The sequence below is a fragment of the Podarcis melisellensis genome (assembly GCF_964234715.1).
Source record: "Podarcis melisellensis genome assembly, chromosome: 16".
In the NCBI taxonomy this organism is placed as follows: Eukaryota; Metazoa; Chordata; class Lepidosauria; order Squamata; family Lacertidae; genus Podarcis; species Podarcis melisellensis.
The window spans coordinates 5819967-5829836 of NC_138533.1; the positions used below are offsets into that span (position 1 = coordinate 5819967).

Consider the following 9870-nt stretch of genomic DNA (forward strand, 5'->3'; position numbering starts at 1 on the left):
CTTTCATGTGTCAGTGTCAGCCAGGCAGGAACCAGAGGCAACACCACCAAGAGGGTCTCCCCTGATGATCAGAGGGCCCAAGCTGGTTTATATTGGGGGAGCTGATCCTTTAGATACTCTGGCCCCAAGGCATTTAGACTCCAGTCCATCTCTAAGACTAGCCCCATGTAGTGGGCATTACAGTAGTCTAAGTAGGAAGTCATTAGACCATGAGGTCAAACTATCCCAGTACAGGTATGGCTGTAGAAAACTAGCCTAAACTAGATGTAAGCACTCTTAGTCACAGGAACTACTTAGGAGTCTAGGAACAAAATGGAATGGGGAATATAGATAGAGACAATGAGAGAGAGAGAGAGAGAGAGAGAGAGAGAGAGAGAGAGAGAGAGAGGAGAAAGAGATGGGTAACACAATTTGGAGTGCAAGGGCACCTATAACTGCTGGAGTTTAGTGAATAAATGATAGAATTTAGGTAATATTTGGAGTATTGAAGGAAAGATGACAGGCCAGTGAAAAACACAGACAAAGCTCTTCTCCAGGCCAGGGTCTCACCTAGGATAGAAGTTATTAAGAATGAATGCCTCAACAAATGAAACAGATTTGTAAAAACGCTACGTGGAAGAAGAAGAAAAAAAAATACGAGGCACTACACTTCTGTAAAACAAGAAAATCCTTAATAAAAATAAAATAAAATAAAAAATAAAATAAAATAAAAAAGAATGATAAAAAAATACTAGAAGCATGTCACACACACAATCACACCCTAGGCCAACCCCAACCTCTCTCACCACCAAAGGAACACAAGTGAACAACACAAGCACGCTGACACCAAACTCTACATACATTAAGCATAATAGAAACACCACTACCCGACCCCACCCCCTTTCTTTCTTTCTTTTTTCTTTTTTCTTCTTCTCCCCCTAATGCCTCAACAAATGAAACGGATTTGTAAAAATGTTACATGGGGGGAAAAAATACGAGGCATTACACTTACACTGTAAAACAAGAAAACCCTTAATAAAATTTTACAATAAGAAGAAGCATGTCATTAACCCATCAACGGAAACCAGAAAGGAGGCTCTGTTGGTGTGTGGAGGAGGTTGCCCAGGTGAAGGCCGGATATCACAAAGAAAAATGTTGTCCTTAAAAAGAGAGAGATCTGGAGATAGGGAGCAAGCAGACAGATGTGGGGGATGTAGGGGAGATGCTTGGAGCAGCCCAGGACTGAAGTCTCAATGTGTGTGTGTGACCATCTTCTACTTCTTCCCTAAATCTTTGTATGGAGGTAATTTCCGTTCCCATGTGACCCTCTGCGTCCTTCCATATGACTATTTCTGCGAACTTTTCACCAATTTGGTCTGGGGCCCCTGCATATTCCCTATTTCCATTTTCTACCTCATATTCCTCTGGTTCATTCCCCCCCCCCCCACCACATCGTCGTCTGGCTCCCTGCTCCAATTTTCATCAAACACTGATCTGATCATTTTTAATTGTTCAGCCATGTGGACTATAGCCACCAGGTCATCACAGCCAGTGGTATATCACCAAATGAGTCTAGACACAAGCTCATCATGATTGACCCCCTTGTCCTTCAGTGCTTTATCACTGGACATGTATGTAGATCAGAAATATAGAGGGAGAAAATCAGAAGGCATTGGACACCTTAAGAAGTGGTACAAAATTTAGTAGCCTCACCTCTAAGGCTCTAAAGAAAATTCTTAATGCATTGGTCCTGCTTTAGAAAGAAGACCACCTAAATCGTAAGATCCCAAATCGGGGTCAAATAGAATTTCAGCAAGTTTCCTAGGTTAGGAAAATCAATTTTTGGCATCACAGCAGGTTTGGGGGAACATCTGGTACTCCATAAGTTGTTGAACTATGGTTCCCATGATTCCAGGCTATTGGCCTTGCTTGTCGGGGCTGATGGGAGATGTAGTTCAGCAACATTGAGGATCACGATTGTTACTATATATCTGCCAGCTCTTCCACCTTAACTTTGTACATTATACACTTTTTGCCAAAGGTACTGTACATTGTCTTCTTTAATGAAAATATACCATAATTGTTAGAAAGAGCCTGGAGGAGTTGGTTTCGCTTCCCCACTCCTCTGCATGCAGCTGCTGGGTGACCTTGGGCTAGTCACACTTTTCTGAAGTCTCTCAGCTTCACTCACCTCACAGTGTTTGTTGTGGGGGAGGAAGGGAAAGGAGAATGTTAGCTGCTTTGAGACTCCTTAAAAGATAAAGGTAAAGGACCCCTGACAGTTAAGTCCAGTCGTGAACAACTCTGGGGTTGCAGCGCTCATCTCGCTTTACAGGCTGAGGGAGCTGGCGTTGGTCCGCAGACAGTTTTTCTGGGTCATGTTGCCAGCATGACTAAACTGCTTCTGGTGCAATGGAACACTAAAACCAGAGCAGCGCATGGAAACGCCCTTTACCTTCCCACCGGAGCAGTACCTATTTATCTACTTGCACTTTTTGGTGTGCTTTCAAACTGCTAGGTTGGCAGGAGCAGGGACAGAGCAACAGGAGCTCACCCCATCACTGGGATTCGAACCGCTGACCTTCTGATCGGCAAGTCCAAGAGGCTCAGTGGTTTAGACCACAGCTCCGCCCGCGTCCCTTGACTCCTTAGGATAGTGAGTTTGGATTTGATATCCTGCTTTATCACTACCCCACTGAGACTCCTTAGGGTAGTGATAAAGCAGGATATCAAATCCGAACTCTTCTTATTCTTCTTCTACATGCAATGTAATTCACATGAACTGAGCCAGCAATAGTGAATCAGATATTTTTGGGTGCAACAGGTGTTGCCTTGGGTTCATGGATTCTGTTAAGCATGTCTATCGATATAAACATTCCCCATAATCCTATTAGCGTCCTCCAGTTAAACTGCGGATAATAGAGCTATTAGGTTTAAGGTAAAGGTAAAGGGACACCTGACCATAAGGTCCAGAGCTATTAGGTTTACTGATGCTTTTAAAGACATAGTGTGGAAATGTTGACCATGAGCCAGATCAAGGTTTTTGCAGCTGACAATGGTACATCATTTGGATAGAGATGGGTACTTCAATGGATAATAAAACTAATTAATAATATATTTTTATTTATATCCCACCCTCCCCAGCCAAAGCCGGGCTCAGAGCGGCTAACAACAAGTAAAAATAGCACAGTGTACATAAAATCACAGAGTCAATTAATTAAAATACATTCTAAAATCAAAACAGAATCAAATTAATGGCAACCATTGGGCTAGAGTTCTGTGAGGACTACCAAAGGAGGGGGTCAGGTTGTGTCTTGGCCAAAGGCCTGGTGGAGCAGCTCTTTCTTGCAGGCCCTGCAGAAAGATGTCAAGTCCCGTAGGGCCTAGTCTCTTGGGACAGAGCATTCCACCAGATGGGGGCCACAGCTGAAAAAGCCCTGGCTCTGGTCAAGGCCAGCCTAACCTCCCTGTGGCCCTGTGAAGAGTTTACCTCTTTTCTCTTTTTTTGCAGTAATGAGGGGTGGTATTCTTTCTGCAAATTTCATCCACTTTGAAAGGGGGGAAATGTAGCTATTTCCCCAATAGTTAAAGTCAGGCGATGAAGCAGATCCTGAAACTCGAATGGCCATCCTTGAAGAAACGCACTGTGACATTGGGCATGACTCATGCTTTCAGAAGCAACAACATTGCTTGCAAATGATACCCTTACCTGCTTTAAAAGGAACTCAGGGGCGCGTTCCTTCTATTTTTTCCCCCTGGGGATGGAGGCTTTTACAGCAAAAAACCCACCTGCCCCTGTTTCACTTTAACTTATTAAGCTTTTTCCATTCTGAAGAGGCTAGTAACCCTTCAAGTGTTATCAGTCTTTGTTGAAAGGGCCAGGAAAGTTATAGCCATTTGCGATGTCATCAGTAGTGATGGGGATGAAAATGGTTTATATTAATTCCCCCCAGGGGGTGGGTGTTCATAAAAAATGATGTACCAATACTCAAACCTTGATAAAAGTGTGATGGGTGCCAGCTAATAATAATAATAATAATAATAATAATAATAATAATAATAATAATAATAATAATAATAATAATAATAATTTATACCCCGCCCTCCCCAGCCAAGACGGGGCTCTGGGCAGTTGACACCAGGTATAAAAATAATTGATTGAAATACAACATAAAAGCAAGATTAAAATACGACATTAAAACATTAAAATGAAGCCTCATTTCAGTAGGAACTTCTAAATAATATTGATTTACACTAATAATTTGATATTTCAAGCGCTATATTGTTCTTATTTTAATGGAATTTAGAAATTCACGATTTGAGATGTACTTGATTTAAACGTGTTTTAATTTATTAATTTTATTTTGTTATACCTGTTTTGCTGTATGATGTATTGAATATGGGCCTATGGCCGTAATAAACTATCTTGCCATCAGTAGGAACTCAGATCAAAAACTCTAAAAGCTGGAGATGGGGGAGACAAACCCCCCCCCCAATTTTTAATGCATCACTTCCACTATGGGGAAAAAAAACGTGTATTATGAGGTTCCAAATCTGAGGAGAAGAGAATTTCAGAAGGATTTCCATGTTTGGAAATACTGTGTTTGGTGCTAGACTTTGATGTCCATGATTGTTACGACTGCTAACACTTCCGCACGGCCATTGTTAAAGATTAGATCTTCCTTGCCAAAGGCAGCTTCTCTCCCTTAATAACAATGCAGTTGGCACTAAGAGCTTACTGTGTCCATTTGTGTTGTTTTGCCCTCATGTAGAAAATGGATATATGATATCATACAAGGGAACTCACACTTAATGGGCCAACAGTGATGAATCGGATGTTCATGGATTTTGTTAAGCTGGTCCATGGATGCCAGCATTCTTCTCCATAATCTTCTCAGTACCCTCTGGCCAGATCAAGGACTGTTATTAGTTTTAATCATATTTTAGCTTATTAGGTTTAAGACATGGAGTGGAAATGACGAATATGAGCCAGGTCAAGGGACGTGCAGGTGATAATGGCACATTGTCCCGGCGGGAATGGATTCTTTGATGGCTAATGAAGGGTTTACCATTTTTGCCGTGATGCCTCACTTCCTCCGGAAAAACAACAGAGATGTATAAAAGGCCCACCACCTGAGACTTCTCCATTCAATCACTGGGTTTCTGAACCTCTTACACCTCTCCATCTACTACCGGACAAAGTAAGTTGTAGTACTTTATATCTGGGATATTTTTTTCTGGTGTTGGACCTACTCTGAGTAGACCTATTGAAATTAATGGATGTGGCTAACTCTTTTGGTTGGATATGTCCTTTTAACTGAACTGACCTGCATATGATTCTATTTATATTCACCTGTAATTTATGACCTGCCTATTAACCCTGTACCCTCTCCAGCACCTGCTTCAATCATTTTTGTTTTGTCAAGGCTATTCAGACATGTTGATGTTGACATGCTTCAATCCCTTTTTTACTGTTAATTTCAATTATGTTTAAATGCGTTTAATTATTTTTAACCATTTTTACTGATAATTTTAATTTTTCTAGTAAACAGCTTAGAGGTTTAATACCATCAAGCAGGATAGAAATCTTGGTAACTAAATAAACAACTTACAAATCAGATCAGCAGGGCTGGTCTCATCTCACTTCATATTAACATCTGAATATAATGCCCTACCATAGATGCCTCCATTATCTCAAATGAGATGGTCTCTAACTGGAGGGGTGGGTGGGCTTTGGGATTTGTCTTCTGCTTAGGTAATCTACTCAATGAAGATTCTTGCATGGCCTCCCTCTTGCTACCTTTCATGGGCTTTTATACTTTCTAAGTTTTGAGTTACTGGCTGCTGCTTTTAGTATCACAGTCTTGGGGTTTGCCATTTTGTTCCGTTTCTGTGGTGGATACCAAGGTGGACTGAAGAAACATTTTAGAAATGTTTTAATGAAGATGATCAGTGTCAAAGACCATGCAAGATTCTCTGAAAACCTTACACGGGTTGAGAATAGGTCTACTATTTATCATAATCCTGAGCAGTGCTGGATTTACATATAAGCTTAACAAGCTATAGGTTAGGGCCGTACTCTCTTGGGGCCCCCCAAAAAATTTAAAGGGGAAAAAACTGGATGTCCATTTCCAAAATATAAGATTAAAAAAATAAAAATAAAACCTACACACAGCAAAAGTGTTTTGTGTTGTGTAGGCTCCTATTTGTTATGTGCAAATGGCTTTAGATACCTATCAAGTCCATAAATTACCATATAACATATATTCAACACAAAAAAAACAGTGACAATTTGTTGTTGACAAAGGATAGCTGGACATATAAAGGGCCTCATTACCTTCAGTAGCTTAGGGCCTCATCCAGCCTAAATCTGGTCCTGACCCTGAGTTCCCATTAAAACTTTTCTGGAGCTCCAGTCAGTGCCAAGTGGCTGGGTCTAGGAGCCATTTTGATTTCCCACAATGCTTTGGAACAGCACTACATCAGAAGCATTTGGGGAACTTAAAAATTACGTGTCTCCTTGGAACACTGCTGCCCATTGCCAGGTAAGTCTGCCAAGCCCCACCAATGGCACTGTTGGCATGCAACCAAGGAAATGGGGGCAATTGGCAGGACCCCAGCTGGCCCCAGTGTGCCGGGCGATCTCCAGTCTTTGGCATGAATCTGTGACTCGAGCTTCAGAAGCTAGAGCACGCTACTCAGCAGAGATAACGCTAAGCAACAGAAGTGGCAGGAGAGGCTGTTTGAGCATATTTACAAGAAGTTTATTCAGCATACATCAGGACAAAAGGAAACATGTCGGATCTCCTTCGTGTCCAAAGCAAGACAGCATGAGCAAAAGCTATACACAAAATGGAAGTTCCCAGCAAGCTGTGCTGGAATGTAAACAGACGTGTGGATTGTCACACGTCTGTTCTTAAGGTGGAACGGAATATCCCAACAGCACTAACACCCCACGGGGGGTATCTTAAACCTGGAATAAGCCCTACACAAGTCAGCAAGTGGCAGTTCTCAATGGTTAGTCCACTAAATTGTGAACATCATTTCTCCTCTACATCACACACACACTAAACGTAATGCATATTTCATCTGTTTCAGCCTACCTTCCACTCACAATGATGGGTTGCTGTGGCTGTGGCTCCAATTCAAATTCTGGACCCAACATCATCTGCATCCCCTGTTGCGGCGGTTGCGGCGGTGGTTGCGGTTGCGGCTGCTGCTGCCACCCCTGCTGCTGCTCCCAGGGCTGTGGTTGTGGAGGGTGCCGCATCATCTACATCAAGAGTAACAACAATTCTTCCGGTTGCTGTTGTTGATACTTCGGACGGCCCACTCAGCCTGCAATAACAACACGATCTTCTCCAACATCCAGAATAATATCCACACCATCAACCTCCTTTTGAAGACCTGTTGGGTCACCTCCACCTCTTCTCTTTGCCAAGTGGGAAACCCTAAAGCTTTTGCACCTGTCACTTATAATAATCTGCAAATTTGCTTCCCTTCCCTTTAATCTCTTCGGAAGAGGTCCCCCAAGAAGACCTAAGAAGCAAAAGAGGCATGACTACTGCGTAGAATTAAATGGGTAGGGTTTCACCACAATATTCCCCCCATTTGCTGGGCTGCGGAACTGCCTTCTGCTTTCAACTCTTGCATCAATGAAAATAAAATAAAATATATGCTATAATATAATGATTGTCTCTGAAACTTCTTGAAAATTAGGTACAGTGGTACAGTGGTACCTCGGGTTAAGAACTTAATTCGTTCCAGAAGTCCATTCTTAACCTGAAACTGTTCTTAACCTGAAGCACCACTTTAGCTAATGGGGTCTCCCGTGCCGCCGGAGCACAATTTCTATTCTCATCCTGAAGCAAAGTTCTTAACCTGAGGTACTATTTCTGGGTTAGCGGAGTCTGTAACCTGAAGCGTCTGTAACCTGAAGCGTATGTAACCCGAGGCACCACTGTATTGTATGTTATAAGGTTGTCTAGCAACTCCAATGGTTTATCTAACACCATCTCTAAGGCATCTAAGCCAGGAGTCATCACTGATTTTCCTACCAGCCAATTCTACACTGATTCATGATCAGAGGCAGTGATGCTTCTGAACACCAGTTGGTAGAAACCACAGAAAGGGAGAGTGCTTCTATGCTCAGTTTCGGTTTCCCGGTTTCCTATAGGCATATGGTTGGCCTCTGTGAAAAGAAGATGCTGAATTAGATGCATCACTAGCCTGACTCTCCTCTTGTTCTTATCATCTTTGGATTACATCCTGTACGCAGGTTGGGGAAGTGTTTCCTTTCCTCTGTCCAGAATCTATTGGCCATGAATCTCAGTTGGCCTACCAATATCTTCTATAGTGCTGAGAGATCATTACTAGCACAAATTTTGGGGAAATATGAGACAGGGGGCTGATATACACATACAGAACCTGAAGACGACAAAGCTTCATATCTCACATGTGAGTCCAGAAATGCTATTGTTTAGTTTGCGGAACACCCTATACTCATCTATTGAAAAGTGGAACTTATTTGGGTTCTTTCTATTTTCTGGAAGTGAACAGGACTGGGATGAAGAAATCGAGGAAATGTTTCCTCTGAGCTTCCAGTTCAGGCATAGGCAACCTCGGCCCTCCAGATGTTTTGGGACTACAACTACCATGATCCCTAGCTAACAGGACCAGTGGTCAGGGATGATGGGAATTGTAGTCCCAAGTCATCTGGAGGGCCGAGGTTGCCTATGCCTGTTTCAGTTCATTGCTGTTTTTCAATTCCTCAAATTAAAGGCACATTTCTCGGTTATTTAATATTTGCATTGGAAAAAGTCCTGCTGAATCAAGTCAAAGGTCCATTATAGTCCAGCATCTGTGGCCAAGATGTTCTTGGGGAGTCAAAATATAGATCCTAAAAGCAGCAGCTCCCAACCCCTACATATGATTCCCAAAACTAGTATTCAGAGGCATACTGCCTCTTTTCCCCCACAAAGATTTTTTTTCAAAGTTTCCTCAATACAATAAAATAGCATCTAGAAGAAATAGAATCAAAACAGAGCATTTGACTGCAGTATTCTGTTATCTCAATGCATGTCCGTGGAAAAACACTGCAGGGCCAGAGCCAATACCCTCACAGGTGCCTTCCCCTGTACCTCAGTGCTTTAGCAGTGCATAATGTGCTATTTCATAGCAAGTGGGAGACTGTGAAATGCAAGACCTCAAGCCAGGGTGTTGGCCTTTTAAGAATCTGAAGTCTCCACTAGGGGGCAGAGCCTAGAGGAGGTAGTCTCTAGGCAGAGGCTTGACAGAACTCAGACTGCTCTCTGACTCTGTTGGAGCAACTTACTCACTTGGAGCTACCTGACATCCAAGGAAGCTGCCTTTTGGAAGATTCACGACAGATAAAGGAAAGCACATCTTCATACACTGAGTAGTTAAACTATGGGACTCACTCCTGCAAGAGGCAGTGATCACCATTGTGATAGGAATGTTGAGGTCTTAGATATATGTTAAATGTTCATAAGTGTGCCAACCAAGCACATACATAGATCAGCACAGGAAGACCGACCTGGAACCATTTTGATTCCCAAACTGTCCCAAACTGACCAAATGTTTTCTCTGCAAGGTCAAAGGAAAATGGAAAAGCCTCCCCAGTGTCTTTTCCTTCACAAATCCTGTCTTAAGGGTATGTCTGTGTTTGAATAGGGTGTGAGCCTGTGACCTGGCCCAGGAACTAAGTATTTATCATTACAAAAGACTGGCCAGGCTACCCAGGAAATCCAATCAAATAACCTGCCAGACAGGAGATAAACAACAACAGGAGAAAAACAACATTCAAATTTCTGTTTTAAGACTGCCTTTTCTGTGATGCAGGTGTGATGTATCTGAGGGGTGGTATTAGGT

General features: G+C 42.4%; 1 long non-coding RNA gene across 1 annotated transcript; it reads left to right on the plus strand.

Annotated features, from left to right (window-relative positions):
- Nucleotides 1-5134: 5134 nt before the first annotated feature.
- LOC309358741 lies at nt 5135-7668 on the plus strand. Its single transcript, XR_014163543.1, has 2 exons — nt 5135-5180; nt 7078-7668. It is a non-coding gene; the product is annotated as an uncharacterized lncRNA (long non-coding RNA).
- The last annotated feature ends 2202 nt before the right edge of the window (nt 7669-9870 follow it).